This window comes from Dama dama, chromosome 15 (assembly GCF_033118175.1).
Source record: "Dama dama isolate Ldn47 chromosome 15, ASM3311817v1, whole genome shotgun sequence".
Classification (NCBI taxonomy): Eukaryota; Metazoa; Chordata; class Mammalia; order Artiodactyla; family Cervidae; genus Dama; species Dama dama.
The window spans coordinates 76,513,216-76,531,639 of NC_083695.1; the positions used below are offsets into that span (position 1 = coordinate 76,513,216).

At 40.5% G+C, this 18,424-nt stretch overlaps 1 protein-coding gene across 6 annotated transcripts in view; it reads left to right on the forward strand.

The window, feature by feature from the left end:
- The first annotated feature begins 376 nt into the window (after positions 1-376).
- The window catches only part of ADD3 (adducin 3), a 130,239-nt gene continuing 112,191 nt past the window's right edge, over positions 377-18,424 (forward strand). For 3 of the 6 annotated variants that reach the window (XM_061162602.1, XM_061162609.1, XM_061162607.1), the window contains exon 1: positions 2,362-2,680. The gene's annotated coding sequence lies outside the window, so the exon portion shown is untranslated. Of the gene's footprint in view, positions 515-2,361; positions 2,681-2,979; positions 3,098-18,424 lie in introns of those variants that run through there. The other 3 variants (XM_061162606.1, XM_061162604.1, XM_061162608.1) reach the window with 3 other exon arrangements.

Below are 18,424 nucleotides of genomic sequence, written 5' to 3' on the forward strand. Positions count from 1 at the left end.
ATCAGTTTAAAGCGATGATTCAAAATTAATTATTAACACAAAGTACTAGTCAGTTTCAAGGCACATCACTTTATTTTTGCCATGGACCCCAGAGCTTGAAGTTGGCAGGGCTCTTTAAAACCAATGCTTCTAGCATTTCATTGACTCACACTAAATCGGTCCCTCGATCACCCAGTTAATTTTAACCTTGACCTCCCACAGCTGTACAGCCATACTCAGTCCAAAAAAACTCCCTGCTTCCACCCTTTCAGCCTCTCATGAAGCAATAGTGGAGAGGAAAAACACTACCCATTCCTTTAAGAAAGATTCCGCCTCCTCTCTCATAAGCAAGCGCCTAATGGTAATCGTGGAGTCTGTACCAGAGTCACACACTTTACTACTCGGCGTTGGGAGAAGCCGCCGCAGCCGCCGGTCTGAGGCTGCAGTGGGTTTCTGTGCAGCACTGCAGAGTCCACACCTAGAAGATACACACGTCTACTGCCCTGGACACAAGAAAGCCTTGCATCCTAAGCGGGTAAGCAAATCTTCTATTTTGTCCAGAAACTGTGGGAAATGGAGTGATCACGGGAAGGATTGCTCATCAGACATGCTTAAAATGGATTATGTTAATTTGTCTTCCTTTGGGGGCGGGGGGGAGGTCTAGATCTGTGACAGGCAAACGTCCTGTGCAGTGGAGACTATTGTCTGGTATGTACCCCTAACGCACTTTTGGGGGGCTATTCATAAACCGGCTAACCTTGATGCGTGCCAAGCTTTTTTTTTCATTTTTTGCTTTCTAAATGCAAGAAAACATCCAGCCACTCCCAATATCTCTCTCAAATACTGCAGATATTTTAAAATGCCAAATAAAATGACAGGCCAAGCGTTTTCTAAACATTTTCTCCCAAAGCCAGGAAGCCTTCCCCACCATCCTTTAGGGGTATTTAAAAACCATGAGGCATGGTTAGATTTTGAGCATATGGGAGATGGTGGTAGACTAAAATTTCTATAGCTTTGGTCCAGTGGAGAGAGAAAGCGAGGATAAATGAATCACAGTTTGTGCCAAGACAAGATTCATTTTCCACACTTCATATGTGGGAAGAGGAAACTACATTTTAATTAGCACATTTTTAGGGAAGAGGGAGGGGATGAAGATGAGGGGGATGGCACGAAGTATTTGAGGGGGAAGAGAAGAGTCTGCAGAGGAGGAAGGAAATGAAGTGGACTGTCGCCAATGCCTTGGAAACGAAGGGAGATAAGGGTGGGGAATGAAGTTTGTTGTTGTGTGTTAGGGTGGGGTTGACCCAAGAGACCATGAATAACCAGAATGCCGCTCAGAGGGTGGGCTTGGGAGTGGATTTGTGTCGGTGCAGTACACGTATGCGGGAGGGGTGTGCAAGTCGTGGGTGGTAGAGGAAGGTGTGCGTTGCTGGGAGGTCTATTTCTAGGGTAGGTCTTGTCTGGGCGGAGGTGGGGGGGGGGCAGTGTCACCTGTGGATGGATCCACATCCCTGCAAAGTTTACCCGGCCCCGAATTAATTTTCAAGGCTGGCAGTGCCTTGACTTTTCACTCCAAGAGATGAGCTCTCGTAAGTCTCAAGGCCAGGGGCCAAATTCTGGGTGAAGACCCTTGAGGCGTGCAAGTGGAGCTGATAGAGAGAGCCCCTGCCCCTCTGTGGAGGTGAGTAGGGGAAAGAGGCGCCCCCACAGGCAACTATGCTGAGAACACCCAGGCCCCTCCTGTGAGGGGCGTCCGGAGGTTGAACCTTAGCAGTGGCCTCCCGCTGAAGACCCAGCAGCCAGTGTAGGCGGCCGAGGTTGACTCTGAAAGCTGTGGCTCAGCGTCAGGAGCGTGGCCGGCGGCGGCGGGAGGTGGGGGCCTCGCTCAGGTTTGGGCGGGCGGCATTTCCAAGGCGCCCCTCCTTATCCCTTGGAGTCGAGCTTCCGTCGGGGTCTTTTACTCCTCCAACCCTCCCGCAAGGCACGCAACGGATCGAAGCTGTAGAGCTGGAGGAGGACGCTGAAGAGATGCCAGACAGCTGCCCCGCACCAGGCCCTCCCACAGGCCAGGCCTGTAGGGCCCCGCGGCCGCGGCTTTAGAGGCTGGGTGCGGGCGGGAGAGGAGGGGGCCGTAGGGGGCGGTACCAAGTCTCTGGAGGGGCCCGAGGGGCCGCGTTGGGGGCGGGGCACTGAGGAGGCGGGGTCAGGAACATCCTGTGATCCCGAGGGGCGGGGCCAGGACGCTCGGGGACCCGAGGGGTGGGACCAGGGGCGTTCGGGGGCCGCGAGGGGCGGGCTTGTGGGGGGTGGAGCCAGAGGCGCCTGGGGGCCTAAGGGCGGAGCCTTGGGGCGGGGCCAGGGGACGCTCGAGGGGCTCTCGGCCAGTCCCGCCAGAGCGTGAGCCGCCTGCCGGTAACGGTCGCTGGTGCGCAGGGCGGGAGGGCAAAGAGAGGGGTTTATATTGTATTTTTTAAAAACGGAGAGCGAAAGCTAGAAGCATCGCGACCCAGGTGTCGCCGCTTCCTGCCTCTCAGGGCTCGGCGCCCAGGTCCCTCCCTCCTCACGCCCCCTCCCCTTCTGCCCTCCCCTCTGGAGCCGTGCGGCGCTTAAGAGGCGGCGGTGGAGGATCGCGCGGCCGCTGCAGTCCCGGCGGCCGCGGAGAAGGAGGGAGGGGAGCACAAAGCCGGCTGCGCGCTGCGAGGTAATCCTGAGGGGAGAGAAGGCGCGGCCTTTCCGCGGCTTCTCGCGGCGGGGACGGCAGGCGCCCGCGCTGGCTGGGCTGCGGGGACCCTTCCAAGGGGATCGCGCGGGGGTTGGATTGCGGCGACTTGCTGGGCCGAGGGGACTTTCCTATTGGCTGCCCCTGCGGCCTCAGGTGAACCCTTTTCCCTCCGGGACTGGAACGGGAGCCTCGGGCGAGGAAGGTGGGCCTGCAGGGGAGGATCTCGGGGCGCCGCGGGGTGGGCCCGAGTCTTTCGGGCGTCCTCTGATTTCTCCCAGAGGACGGGGAGTTCTAAAAACCAAGAACTGGCCGAAGCTTCGGGATCCGAGGGACCTTAAGCTCTGAAGGTGCGCTCCAGGAGGGTTGGGAGGTTCCCGCGCTTGGAAAAAGGTGGAGGTAAGGGAGGAAGTGTTGTTTTCCTCGTTAAAAAAAAACTTCTTTTACCAAGTTGAGAGTATTCAACCAAACCTTTCTCCCGTAATCTGTGTCCCCATCCCCCCGACACACACCCACCCACCCCACGCCTACAAATGTATACATGTTAGGTTGTGCTTCCTGCCCGGGGTGACAGGCAAGAGTTGGCTGCAGGTCGGGTTAGCTGGTGTTTAGGGGCGTCCAGGCTGTTTGGAGGTATGCCATTATAGCTGAGGCAAGACCACGGAGACAGGTAGAATAAGCTAGGCCTCTAGTAAAATAGTAAAATAGCAAGAATGGCCTCAGGTAAACTTTTTTTGTTGGAGAGATTTAATTGCAAGTAGGTGCCCGTTTAAAATGGGAGCGTGAGTAAAACCTCTAATTTCTTTGGCACATGTGCTGTTGTAATTGACCTGCTGGAGTGGTGTGGAGAGAAATGGAATTTAAATCAACCAAGAGGCTTTGAGTGGGGATTTATATGCAAGTTTGGTGAGGGAGTTGATAAGATTTGGGGGGTAGGAATCAGCTACATTTTAAAGGTGCATGAACTTTTTTATGTTATGACACTTTAGATTTAGCAGTATGAAATGTTTGCTTTTCTTGGAATGGAGTGCATCAGCACCATGCTGGGTACATCCTACTTTGGGCTTTGGAGGACTTCTAATTAGATTATTAAAGGGAGTAAAATAAGAATACCGTAATTTGTCGTTTTTAAATAAGATGCTTGACTATTTTGTTAAAGGAAAAAAAAGGTAATTAAGATATGGGACCCATTCATTTATAGGGTTAAGTTACTTTTGGAGCATATGTATAAAGTTTGTATATCTAAAAGTCTCCATTGCATTGTAATTGCACTGTAACTCATTTTCCTCCGCTTAAATTGAGCAGATTACCTTTGCAAAGGGAAGACCAGGGGGAAAAAAGGCCACTTTTGCTATATTTAAGTGTTCCTCTTTCTGAAGAGTTCAGTGTCTGCTCTTAAAACTCTAAATTGACTGAAAAATGTTGGCAATAGTTGCTTTTAAAGAAAAAAATTGATAGGTCTATTTTGAATGTTAAACATAATTTGAGCTCTTGAGATGGTTATGAGGAATTCAGTAAGTTGCAGCTTTTTTACATATATGTTATAAGGAAATGTTTGTTGGTAGACATATGACACAGGTGGTCATAAGACATCTAGGAACTATTTTGCATGATAGAAAGATTGTATTTTCACAGTATGTTTTACATTCTGAAAATGAATGAGAAAATGATATTGCACACTTTGCTATTTCTAACCCCCTTTTCAATAATGTTACACCAGTGTGAATGCGGGTTCTGCTCAGTGATGTTTAAAGTGTGGATGTGGTCTTTGTAAAACCAGAATGTCTTTTGAGACTAAGAGGACAAAGCATCAGCCCACCTCCTACACACAATCCTGAAACCTAAATGCAGAGTAGGGCCCAAGCTCTGAAGTTGTGAGCGCTCCTGAAGTAGGTCTCTTGTGCCTGAGTGTTTTTGTTACACTTAAGCCTATGCAGGTTGTTAGCTATTTAATCTCTGCCATCTCAAAGTAGTTGGTTAGCAGTACTGGGCAACACTTACGTATGTCATCAGAGTACAAGAAATTTTATTTCTATTCGAGAAAGAAATCATATAAAAATCATAAAATCCCAACTCGGAACAAATTGGGTTTGTAAAATGCTGGGAATGATACTCTCAGAACCTTATGAGTTCTTATATATAAAGTGCTTAGAATATAGTTTGGTACTCAGTGTTTTATGTGTTTATATGCATCACTATAAGGTTACTTTTTTTGAAGGTGGTTATATCATTCGTCCCAGCAAGTGAAGACTCAGCAAATACTTGTAACAGCCAATATTATTTGTTCTTCTTCTGTGCCAGGCACAGACTTTTATATGTTTAATCCTCATAACAACCCAATGCGTAAACAGACATAAAGGTTTAAGTATTTTGTATAGCTCCTAGGCACAGACTGGCTGGTTCTGAACCCAGAGCCCGATTTGAAAGTGAGTCTACATAACCAGTAACCCCTGCTGCTATTAAACTTGGGGTAATACCTGCAAATGAATGAAGTATCTTCACAGGGTCTCCAAGACTCCCAACTGTGCATATGCCTTGTTTAGCAACACCCTTCTGTGTTAATATCACCAAGATGTGTTTAAATCTGAAGGGCGATAATCAATCTGCATTAAGTAGAATCACTTTTTGACTTTGGAAGAGGATTCTCTTTTCACATGACATATGTGTAGCTTGAATGCTAGAATGTGGGCTGTACTATGTTATCTTTTTAATTACTGAAGATTCAAGTCTTTTTTTGTTGATCTTTAAGCTTGCCAGATGTGTAGGGCCTCATCTGGTCCAACAGGCTCTTTGTTGATTCTAGTTCTGCACTAAGTCAGTAGGCTTGATCTTCTGATTATCAACACTGCATCAGCCTGAGGTGAATATTAACTTCAGTGTGTTCAAAATTCCACCTGAGTTACCTTTTACAATTAGCTGTAAGTGGCTTTTACTTTGTCACTCCCATTCCTCAAGGACCTCTGTGTAGCTGCTTCACTAGTGTCGTTGATAGGTCAAGCCAGTTAATTATAACCTAAATTAGTAGCTGTTTTGAAGTAATGTTTAGGATTACTATTGTAGAGATTAAATATGTCCTTTGTTGGCAATTTAGTGAAAGGTAATATTAGGGAGCAGTGTTTAAAACCAGCATTCAAAAAATAAAAATAAAAACAGCATCTGTTGAATTAAGAAAGCTCAAACTATATTGAAGACACAGGCTACTAATATGTTCCTCACACTAAATAAACACTCATTTTTCTGATATTAAAATTCAGTGCTGTTTCAGATTCCTTTGGAAATATTAAACATGTAGAATTTGAATAGAAAACATTTAAATGTTTAATCAAGAGTACTTTCTTTTAGACATAAACTATTTGAAATTAATTGAGCAGTCATAGACTGTGGCTAGTCACTGAGATTCAAAATGGGTGCCCTAATACTTTATTTCATGTCTCTGTTAATGCTTAATCATTTGATCTTGGGGTATGTGCCCTAGTATTTCTAGATGAGATTGTTATGAGATATTTCAGGTCTTGCTAGTGACTAAATTCTTTTGGCCAAAAGCCAAGACAGTCTCAAATTTTTACTGCAGTGGGTTGTGTATGTTAAGAATCCTCTCTAAATCATACAGGTTAGCAGTGTTTCATTGACTGTGGCTTGAAAGAAAAAGTTTGTTATCCCTTGTATATCCCTTATGTCTAATATGTTAGATGAATTTGATTAGTTTTTTTTTTTTTTTCTAGCAGTAGCTAGTTATGGACACACATGTGTAACCATACTACTTGGAGGATGCTCTTCCTTTCAGGTTAATTACAAAATGATTCACCTGGCATTCATGTAGTGATTATTTGAATATCAACTGCATGCATAGAACAGTTTTAACTGAAATTAACTGAAAGTATTAAAGTATTAGAGAAAAAGACCTGTGTGGGTTTTTTGTCTCATGTGTATTTTAATGTTGATCTCTTATATGTGGACTAATCACAAAATCAAGCTCAAAAGTAAGTTAATTACACAATTGAAAACATACTTGAACGTTAAAGTACCGCTTAACTTACTGTAAAGTCTTAGACGACAGCATAGATAATGAGAATCAGAGTCTTTTGTTTTCTTTAAATTATTTTCTTGTTGGGTATCTTTGGAAAGTAGCTTTCAGGTTTCTAGGACATGACTTACTACACTGAAGGAGCAATTTTAAAAAGAGTATCCTAGAAACCTTAAAGAATAAATGTGGCTTTCATAATTGTCTAGCATAACTTAAAAACTAGTTGCATGACCTCCAAAAAGTATAAAAATGGATGAAACTCATGCTTGATGTTTAAAGGCTTTTTGTTTTTGTAAATTTCCTTCCTAGGAAGATTGTATAGACTGGTTTTTAACTATGCCAGAGCTGAATTATTATTATAAAATATGTTTGCTAAGTCGCTTCAGTCGTGTCCAACTCTGTGCGACCCTATGGACTGCAGCCCACCAGGCTCCTTTGTCCATGGGCTTCTCCAGGCAGGAAGACTGGAGTGGGTTGCCGTTTCCTTCTCCAGTGTGTTTAGTCTTTGACATATAATTATATCTTTATAATGAGGTGAGATCTAAGTTGATTTTACCTAATGTCAGGCTGATCTGTCTCACCACTGTATATACTTTACAATTACTTGTTTTAAAAGTTGGTTTTAGTTAAAGCTTAATTGGAAATGGTAAGACTCCCTGATATAAAATGAACTTTGAAACCTCCTGTTTTAAATTGCCTGAAACTGGATCTGAGGATATTGGTATATAGCAGTACATTAACTAGCATTTAAGACTGCTACTGACTCAAACTAGACTAGAGTTTGAAGATTGGGTTATGAAGCTCACTTTTTCTGCTGTAGACATACTGACCTCCATAATATAAAAAACTTCCCACAACCAGCCAACCAGGGGGTGAAACACTTTTTGGAAACTTAAGGGCAGTAATAACTTACATTCTTAAAACCAGTGTTTCAAGAAGCACACTGTATATGTTATTAAAACAATTTTCAAAATTTAATGCTCACAGTGTTCATAAAAACTTAACTCTAAGTAACATACATGGAATTCTTGCTTTATTCCTTTTGCTAATTCTCATACCTCTTTGAATTTGTTCTTGTAATTTTTCACTCCCCCATCCCCCACCAAAGAAATGCTTACTTTGGATGGAAGAGGAAAGGACAGTGCAGGTGTGAGTTCAGGAGCCTGTTTAATTCAGCTCCCAGGGCTATTGGTTGTTTGCTAGGGGAGCTGGAATTTCAACAATGTAGAAAGCAGTCAGGTTGGAGCAGTGCTGAGTTTTATCAGTATCTTGGGGACTTAGTCTGTGTCTTTAATTTGTCACCGTCAGCAGTGTTTCTGTGAAGTTCTTCCACAATGGCTCAGCTCATCCTGTGCAAAAACAGCATTTCCTTTCTCTTTTCCATACAATATTCTTGTCCTGTCATCTTTTGATCCGCTGGAATGACTCCATGCCACGGCAAAGAGATAGGTTTCCTCAGTATTCTCGTGGAGAAGGTAATTAGGCTCATTTGGTACATCTAAAGAAGTATATTTTGGGATCAAGGCCTCCCCGGGGATCCCTTTTTTAATCCTTCAGAAATTAGAGCCAGCAACTGTTAGCTGCATTGTTACTTCTAATCTCCTTTGTCTTATTAGTACATAAGGAAAAGATTCTGTAAGGTCAGCCTTTTATTATCTGAGGAAGTGTTTAGGGAAGGGTGATGATGGTCAGAGCTCAAGTGGAGCTGTGAATGGGCTTAGATGCATAGGGTGAAAGTGGACAGGGGGAAGGATGAAATTGATCTGTTTTCCCTATTTCTTATCCCCACTCCCGGTGCTTTTTTTTTTTCCTTTTTAAAATTTTAAAACCATGTTCCTTTTACCTTGCCTTTCTCCTTTGACTTCTTTTTTTTTTGCCAGGACTGAGTTTTAACTCAACTAGAAAAGGTGGAATTTTTAAGATGATTGCTGAAAGGTTTGGCTTTCACCTGGAGTTTACACTAAAAAGAATTTCCTTCTGTTTCTGTCTGCAACTGTATGCTTTTTAATTAAAAAAAAAAAGTCTGAAGCAGACGTGTGGGAAACCTTACTTATCATTAATAATTGGGAACTATTATGTATTAAAGTAAAAGACAGATTAATGAATCAGAAATATGTATTTGTTTTTTGGAAAATTATATGTACAGTAATTTTGTATTAGGATGTTTGATTCTTTTTAAGTGGGTATGAAGAATTATATGAATTTTTTAAACCAAAAATGTTGAAAGTAATATGAAAGTAATACATCTTTCATTAGTCTTAGTGAATGTTGATAATGACACAATCACAGTTTTCCAAACACTGTGCTGTCTTGAATACCGTAATGAGATTTGATAGACAAGATTTGATCCGTAGCCACTGAAAGGCTGTTACCTCTGTATTAGGGAAGGAACATTTTATGCCTGAATAAAAAAGATAGAAAAGGCTCTGAGAAGCTGATTACTTGGTAATCACTTGTTAGGTGATTTTATTAATATTGTGTTTGATGTTTGTAATCTGAATTTCCCTGGGCTCTTTAAAAGTGTCTGATTGGACCATCAACTTTTGATGAATGAGTTTCTGGAAGGATTGTGACGGCCAGTTAGGAGCTTTGAAGAGAGAATCCCTGCTTTGTATCACACCTGAATGTCATAGCACATGCTTCTTGGCATGTGTGTAATTTGGGCTCAAAGGGAAGAGTGCCATCTACTGAATGAATGACCAGCATCAAGTTGAGCAACCCCAAGTTTTTGTTGCAGAACTTTCAACTGGCTTCTGGAGAAACCAGACTCAGCTTCGTCAAAGAATTTGACAGGATCTTAACACCAAGTGGAATTGTTGTTTGCTTAATTTTAATTATGCTTGCCAGCAGGAGGCCGGAACACATGATGAACTAATTCACTGCCTGTTGAAATGCATGGGGAAAGGAGAAACTTGAAAAAGTTGCTGGGACGTCATCTTAAAAAATAGTCTAGCAACGGTTAAATCATTGTTAAATTAAAAATGGTAAAGAATTGTTTTAGTGAGGCATGTTTCATTAGTAGCACTGGTTATTGATGGCTCCTGCAGACAATAATGCTGTTGTTTAAAATTTGGACTTCAAATCTTCAGTCATTTGTTTAACTGGAGGTAAGGGTTTTAGAAGTATTTGAGTAATTTGGTTAGTTTTTCTCTCTTGCCTTTTTCTTTGTCTCTGGTTCTAAGGCAGATTCCTGTTTGAGTGAATTCTGTGTTTTGAAGTGGATTTTGTTGCTGTTTTGGCTTACTCAAGTGGTCTCCTGTTTTGTTTTTTGTCATGTGTTCCCTCACTTCCAGAAACTGCTTATGGTCATAGCCAAGGGTAGAACTGGAGGTAGTAGAACCAGGTATGGGTCAGGAGTGGAGGTTTATGATACCTGGGACAGACCTGTCAGAGCCAGACAAGAGGGAATTGAAAGGAAGCTTTGAGATTGTTATGGTAAGAAGGATATCTTTGTTATGTATTTATTATATATAATTACTTAATCAGTAACCACTTTTCTCAGCCTTAAAACCTGCCAAGGATCCTGTTAAGCACTTTACATAAATTATCTGAAGTTTAGTTAAGAAACTTGCTCAAGACCATACAGTTAATGAGTGACAGAACCAAGACTTGAGCCCAGGGCTAATTCCTTTAAACGCTCTGCTCACCTGCTCTTTATTAAGCTCATTCTTATTGGTAACTGCACAAAAGACTAGAACTGAGATCACAATGGTATTTCTACCTTTGCTGGAAAATATTGGTGGTTTTTGCTTGTTTGTTTGAAGAAGGTGATAAAATGGTTAAATAGGATTGAGATTTCAGTAGAATCAGGAAATACATGAGAGATGGACTTCCAAATATTTGGCTTGTCTATAATATTCATTTCTTTGTTCCGTTTGCTATAATATTAACTTAAAACCACAAGAAAAGTTCATTATTGAAGCATTAAAGTGAATTGTTTCACGTTGCTTAAAATCTGCTGCTGCTCGGAGAGAAAGGTTGAGTTAATGAAGGATTTTACGTTTGATTTGGGAGAGGGAGTAGGATGGGGATAGGTAGGGATTTGTTAGTCTTTCTGTAGTTCAGTTCAGTCACTCAGTTGTGTCCGACTCTTTGCGACCCCATGGACTGCAGCACGCCAGGCTTCCTTGTCCGTCACCAACTCCTGGAACCTACTCAAACTCCTGTCCATTGATGCCATCCAACCATTTCATCCTCTGTCATCCCCTTCTCCTCCTGCCTTCAGTCTTTCCCAGCATCAGAGTCTTTTCAAATGAGTCAGTTCTTTGCATCAGGTGGCCAGAGTATTGGAGTTTCAGCTTCAGCATTAGTCCTTCTGTGTTTTGCTTGCTCCTAAATAGTTTTAGGTTGTAGTACTTTTTGATATGGTGGTAATATTGCATGTCCACAGCACAGTGAAGTTCAACCATGTGCAGTCTGAGGTCCTGGGGTAACCTCAACTTCTTGTGCACATCAGGTAAGCTCTCTAGACCAGATAAGTACCATCTTAACATACCTTTGTGTAGTTAGACTTTTGAATGCATGTATTCTCTGTTAAAAGATATTTTACACCTGACTAATACTGAGTATGTTTTTGGTACACAACATATATTTTAACCTTTAAAATATGTTTTGACCTTAAAAGGCATCCTTATTACTTTAAAAGCATGGAAATAATTATTTTGGTATAATACAAAGCTTCTGAAATTACAGTTCAGTCATGGTTGTGCTGTGTATTCTAAAACCCAATTGCTCTTTTAGAATTTCTGACTTTTTCCCTTCATATGTAGAAACATTACGCTTTATTGTCTGGAAAATCCCCTTAGGAATATCAGTTATGTAACTCTTTGAGATTCTGACTCTCTATCCAGTCAAGCATTAAAAAAAAGCCAGCAACAACTAAGATGACTATACAAAAGATGTTACTTGCCAGTGTATGATGAATGCTACAGGTACAGATAACAAATACTATAGGTCATCTGATCAAGAAAAGAGCACCATGGATAGAACAGTCAGAAAAAGGTCCCCAGGAAAGAAGAATAGGGGTGGTTCTTTAAAGGCATGGTAGAGTTTCACTAGATGCAGACCTTGGAAAGGGTTTTGGCAAGAAATTTCTGACCATGAAAAGAGTAATCCTTTGGGACTTCCCTGGTGGTCCAGTGGCTAAGATTCCATGCTCCCAAAGCAGGGAGCCTAGGTTTGATCCCTGGTCAGAGAACTAGATCCCGTGTGTGGCAACTAAGACCCGGTGCAGCCAATTAAATATTTTAAAAAATAGTAATCTTTTTTCCTGTAGCACGCTGGAGATAGTTTATAATCATGGTTCACAATCTCGTCTCACTGTAAGGCACGTGAAGGCTATCACATACTCTATGAGAAACAGTGCCAAGGACACACTGCCGAGGAAGTATGTTAGAATATTGCAGGGCAAGGAGGAAAGGGTGGTAGGCTTGGTGAAAATCATGTACCTTTTAAAAATTGTCCCCTCTGGACCTCATGTGAAAATGATTGATTCGTAGAAACATCTTTATACTGCTATTTGAAGCCAGTAATGCTTAGGAAAGTTGGTACTTGCAAAAAGACTTTAGAAGTCTTCATCATTCCCAACACTGGACAATGAAAGCCTCCTTTGGGGAAAAGGTGTATATTTTTCTTAAATCTAAATTCATCCATCGTTTAGTTTGTTTGCTGAATACTGGAGTATAGTTTTGCTGATGGCTCTGTTATAACTTTTGGATCTAACATGTGGATAGATGGTGTTGCTGATACTATGAGATATAATAATTTTGACTTAATTTTTGTGACTATCTTGTTTTGGATACTAGAAAATTTGTCCCAATTGTCTGAATTCTCTTAGGTTTGGTAACATTTATCACTTACTATTTGAAAAATATTAGTATAATTAACTATTCAAGTTATTTTGAGCAAGTCCCTGTTTCTTTTTCACTGTAGTTTTTTAAATAAAATATGTGAGGGGTTGAGATCATTTTAGATCCATTTTAGTTTGAAGAGGCTGTGATTGTAGTTCTTAGAAAGGTGAGTTTACCAATTAGTGGTTTTAGTTGAAAGGTGACTAAGAAACATATGATTGTACTGTGTGAAGGCCCTGGGACTAGGTCTGATAGAAGGCTGTGAAGGTCCTGGGACTAGGTCTGATAGATCGCTAAGACAGCCCCTTGTCTCTTTGTGTATGTGGTAGCTGAGAAAAGGACATCATCATTCTAGGAACTTGTCCATTCCCAGAGTTTCTTTCAGTTCTTCAGAAGCTAAGGGCCCTTGGCAATGGACAGTGGATAGATCCTCTTTGAAAACAATGAAATAGGCAAGAATAGTAACTTTTCCTAAAGCCAACTAGGCTTTAGGAAACCTTGCACTTTTTCAACTAGAAACATTGAACCTTTTTTAGAAATGTACTTTCCTTTCACATCACAACTTTATTATGTTTTGGTATATTAGTTCCTCATAAATATTTCTCTGACCTTTCTTTAGCTTTTCTGAGCAGCTTTATGCTTCCTTTCGCTTGTTCATTTATGCATTAAACAAATATTTATTGAGCACTTACTATGTGCTAGATCCTCTTCTAAGTGCTGGGAATATAGCAGTGAGCAAAACAGATAAACTCTCTTGCCCTAATGGAGTTTATATTCTTGGGGGTAAAGAAAAATAAATAAGTAAAATATATATTGTGTTGATATAAATATTTTGGAGAAATATAGAAGGGGGAAGGGAGATAAAGGAAGTGTTTGGGGGCAATGACAAATTTAAGTGGCCAGAGGAAGTCCTTACTAAGAAGCTGACATGTATGCAAAGACCTAAAGAAGGTAAGGGAGTGGATACAATCAGTACTTTGTCTGTGGGTTCTGCATCTGCAGATTAAATCAACCACGGACCAAAAATATTTGGGAAAAACAATTCCAGAAAGTTCCAGAAATCAAAACTTGAATTTGCTGTGTGCCAGGGCTTCCTTCCCTGGTGGCACAGATGGTAAAGAATCTCGGATGGCAATGCAGGAGACCTGGGTTCAGTCCCTGGGTTAGGAAAATCCCCTGGAAAGGAAATGGCAACCCACTCCAGGATTCTTGCCTGGAGAATCCCATGGACAGAGGGGCCTTGTGGGTACAGTTCAGGGGGTTGCAGAGTCAGACAGGACTGAGCGAATAACACTTTCACTTTCTGAGCCTATTTGCATATCATTTACATAGTATTTATAACTCTTTACATAGCATTTACATTGGATTAGGCATTATAAGTAATCTAGAGATGATTTAAAGTGTATAGGAGGATGTGCAGGGCTATATGCAAATATTAAGCCATTTTATATAAAGGTCTTGAGCATCCACAGATTTTGGTATCAGTAGGATCCTGGAACAAGTCCCCCTTGAGTACCAAGAGGACTGTGTGTGATACCAAGGGGGAGGTCATGGCAGGCAGGGGGAATGCCAAGCAAACGCCTTGAGGCCCAAGGGTGTCTGGTATGGGTGAAACAAAATGGGGGATGGATGTTGGGAAGCCACTGATGACTCTTAGAAGTGGGACATAATCTGACATATATTTTGCAAGGATTATTTTGGTTGTGTTTTGACACTCAATCATGGTGGTACAGTAGTAATCTTGGAGAGATTGCTCTGGTAGAGGTGGTGACATTTGAGTGGATTCCGAATGTAGTGTTCAGACAATAGAACCAATAGGATTTACTGACTAGAATGTGAGTATAGTATATACGTGAGAGTATAGTATATACGTGAGAGAAAGGAGTCAGACGACAGCAAGGTTTGGGGTGTAGGTAGAAGTTTGCAGGAGGAATAATTTTGGCCAGGAGGAATAATTTGGGGAGTAGAAAAGAGTAGAAATTCAGTTTGAGACATAGTAAGTTTGAAATGTCTATGAGAGATGTTGGAGTAGAAGATTCTGTGAGTGGAGATCAGTGTCTAGTTACTGACTGACTGACTATAAAATTGGGAGTTATTATTTTCCTCTTTCATTTAAAATATTTGCATATTTAATCCCTTTGATGACTAGACTTTGCTGTAGTAAGGGTTTGATGTGTCGCTATACATCTTTCTTCTTTGAAGGGGTTTAATCTTAATCTGTCTTGTAAAATCTTGGATTTGCTTTTAACTTCTAAGGACCCTGAATCCCAAAGGAAATCTTTTCCTCTAGGGTAGAACAATTTACTTTTTGACAAAATGTGAAAATAAAAACTGTTGTTACTGCCCTTAAAAACATGTATGTGAATGTAAAATGAACAGTTTGACTGTACCTCCAAAAGTTAATATGGTTTAATGGTTAGAAATAGTAACATATATGTTCCATTATGACCCAGCGGTTCTATTCCTACATTATATACTTAATTGAAAACACATATTCCCACAAAAACGTGTACACTGATGTTCATGGCAGCATTACTCATAATAGCCAAGAAGTGGAAACAGCCTAAATGTCTGTCAGCTGATTAATGGCTAAATAAACATGGTATATCCGCACAAAGGAATATTATTTGGTCATAAAAGGGAATGAAATCTTTCTACTACATGGGTGAACCTTGAAAACGTTATGCTAAGTGAAAGAATCCAGACACAAAAATGCCACATATTGTATGGTTCCAGTTGGTATGAAATGCGCAAAATAGGCACATCCATGGTGACTGAAAGCAAATTGATTAGTGGTTGCCAGGGGAAGGGGATAAGGGAAATAGGGAATATTTGCTTAATGGGTACTGGGTTTCCCTTTGGGGTGATGAAAAAGTTCTAGAACAGATAGTGTTGATGATTGCACAACATTGTGAATATGCTAAAAACCACTGAATCGTGCAGTTTGAAAAATAGTTAAGTTTATGGTGTGTGAGGGGCTTCCCAGGTAGCTCAGTAGTAAAGAATTCCCTGGCCAATGCAGGAGACTCAAGAGACCCAGGTTCGATCCCTGGGTCTGGAAGATCCCCTGGAGGAGAAAATGGCAACCCACTCCAGTATTGCCTGGAGAATTCCATGGGCAGAGGAGCCTGGCAGGCTACAGTCAATGAGACTGCAAAGAGTTGGACACGACTTACAGACTGCACAACAACAGATTGTCCCTTTTGCAGTAATAATTTATATTATGGTGTGTGAATTATATCTCAATTTTTGAAGAAAGATACCCGGAAAAAAGTGTTTGTGCACATTCATATGTACCCAAGAATAACTGAAGAAAAACTTACATAGATCTTACTTCCAAAATCGAACTAGTTTCCCCAGTTGATGAAGCAGGAATTATCATGCTAAACTTGGTTTAGCTTGGTTTGCTTAAAGAGGCAAAGTGAAGATCCTTAGATCATTCAGGTAGAAATCAGGAAGCAGTTTGTGATCCTGTCTTTGGCAAGTCATGGATGAATCTAAATGTTTTTAAATGCCCAGTTTCATGGAGATGACCTAGATAAGCAAAAGAAGGCTCTGTAATAATCAGTTTTGTGGGCTTCATAAAGCAGGAACTCATTTATAAATAACTTTATTAGGTCTTAAGTCAGTAAGATGGCTTATTTTTTTCTCCATACCTATAATTAAAAAGTATGGCGAACTCAATTCCCAGTAATTTTTTTAGCCAACCCAAGATGATATTTACCTTCTTAAAAATATTATTACTATCAAAGAGTTGCCTGTTGAGGAAGTACATGAAAGGATTGTCTTCTTTAACTTTCATGTACCACCCACACTAATGTTTTTTTTAAAATTAAGATATAATTCGCATACCATAAAATTCACCCCCTAATTTTATTAGCAACATACACATACACACATATATATTTTCGTGACCTTTCCTGGTGGCTCAGCGGTAAAGAATCTGCCTGCTAATGCAGGAGACTCGGGTTCGATTTCTAGGTTGGGATCTCCCTGGAGAAGGAAATGGCAACTCACTCCAGTGTTCTTGCCTGGGAAATTCCATAGAGTAGCCTGGCAGACTACAACCATGTCTCAAAAGAGTCACACACGAATGACTTTGTTCTAAACAAAAGCAACAATATATATATTCATATATTCCTTTATTAGAATAATATTTTTGGTGGCTTGATACGTTTTCAGCATTTTAAGGAATGCATATGTGAACCAGACAAGAGCTATAGTGGGGAAAATAGATCCTCGTGTAACTGACTCCACCACCATCCTGAGAGTAGTGCTCTCACAACAATTTACAGGAAGTGCAGATGGGCACAGAAAAGGGAAATGTTTATCCAGTGGAGAGCAGTAATTCACAGAGGAGATGACATTTGAGTTGAGCTTTAGAAGATCTCTTAAATGTTGAAGACGAGAGTAAATTACTGACTGAAATAATAGGCTGTGCAATGGGCATGCGGGTCTGTGGATGGATGTGATGGAAGAGAAAACAGGAAAGATAAGGTTGAGAGCACTAGGTCATGAAGGCCTTGGGTGCTCTTTTAAGAAATTTAAGTTTTATTCTGTGGCACTTAGATTTTAGCTAATGAGGGGCATAATCAGATGTGTCTGAGATTTGGTGTTGTGAAGAATGGGGTGATAAAGAGTGTTGGCAGAGAGACAAGTTAGAAGGCATTGAGATAAGCAGATGAACTAAGGTAATGGCTTTGAGATAGAAAGGGAGGAATGGGACATTTTGGACACAGAAATCCATACAACTTGTTGAACAATGAAGATGTTGAGGGAACATTTGATCACCAGGTGTAGAAATTTAAATGTTGTATTTTACTCCATTTCTGATACTCTGATTTATGACAGAGGGAAAATATACCTGTTAAACTAGAATTTAGGTAGATTTAGCAAGGCTTGAATGTATCTTTTCCTTACTATATGTAAAAGACTTTAGAAATGTGACTGTTTCATAATCTTCTTTAATTTTTAGTGCATGTCAGTGATTAGTCAATTTTCCTGTCTTTGGCGATGTTTTCATTTGTGCATTTGGAAATGGTTGAATAATCATCATTTTGGCAAAAGAATAGTATTTTTGTTTCCAAATGAAACTGCTGTGCTGTGCTTTTGTGTTTCATTTTATACTTCTGTGTAGTGGAATAATAAAAAAGAAAGGACTGAAAGTGGTATTGGCCATTGCAATATCAAGTACTCTATGCTGTCATTACAGGAAGTCATTGTGCCATCTTGAATTTCCCCCTTATTTCATTTAGTGGTTTATCTTGTAACTTATAAAATAACACATGGTAAACACCTGTAAGAAACAATTAGAAATGTCAAAAGCAGCTTACAAAATCATTTGTTTTTTCTTTGTAAATGTAGTGGCAAATCCAATCCAGTAAGACTTTATTTTGTATTTTTGCTTAGTGAAACAATTAAGATTTGGCTCCTCTGATGTTTCTCATCGCTTATTTACGGGCACGACTGACTATTTTTGTTTGTAGCTCCCTTTAATAAAACATGTGCAAAGAGGGTGTTACATTAGGACACAGTGATTTTATAAATGGGTAGAAGAAAATACCGAATTTGACAGAACTGACTACTGAATTAGTGTAGTGTATAACTTGCTTTCGTGCTTAAAGATTCTAAGTGTTAAATGTTTAAAATAACTTATTTAAAAGCACCTCAATAAAATTAAAAATACTTTATGGACATACAATACAATGAAAGTTTTTGTGTTTTGTTTTATTATTCTTTTCTTGTTCTTGTTTTAAATACGAAATATGAGATCATGAAGCAAGATCCAAAAGGCACATAAGAATGTACAATGAAAAGTAAGTTGTCACCCCATCCCCGAACTACTCTACTCTC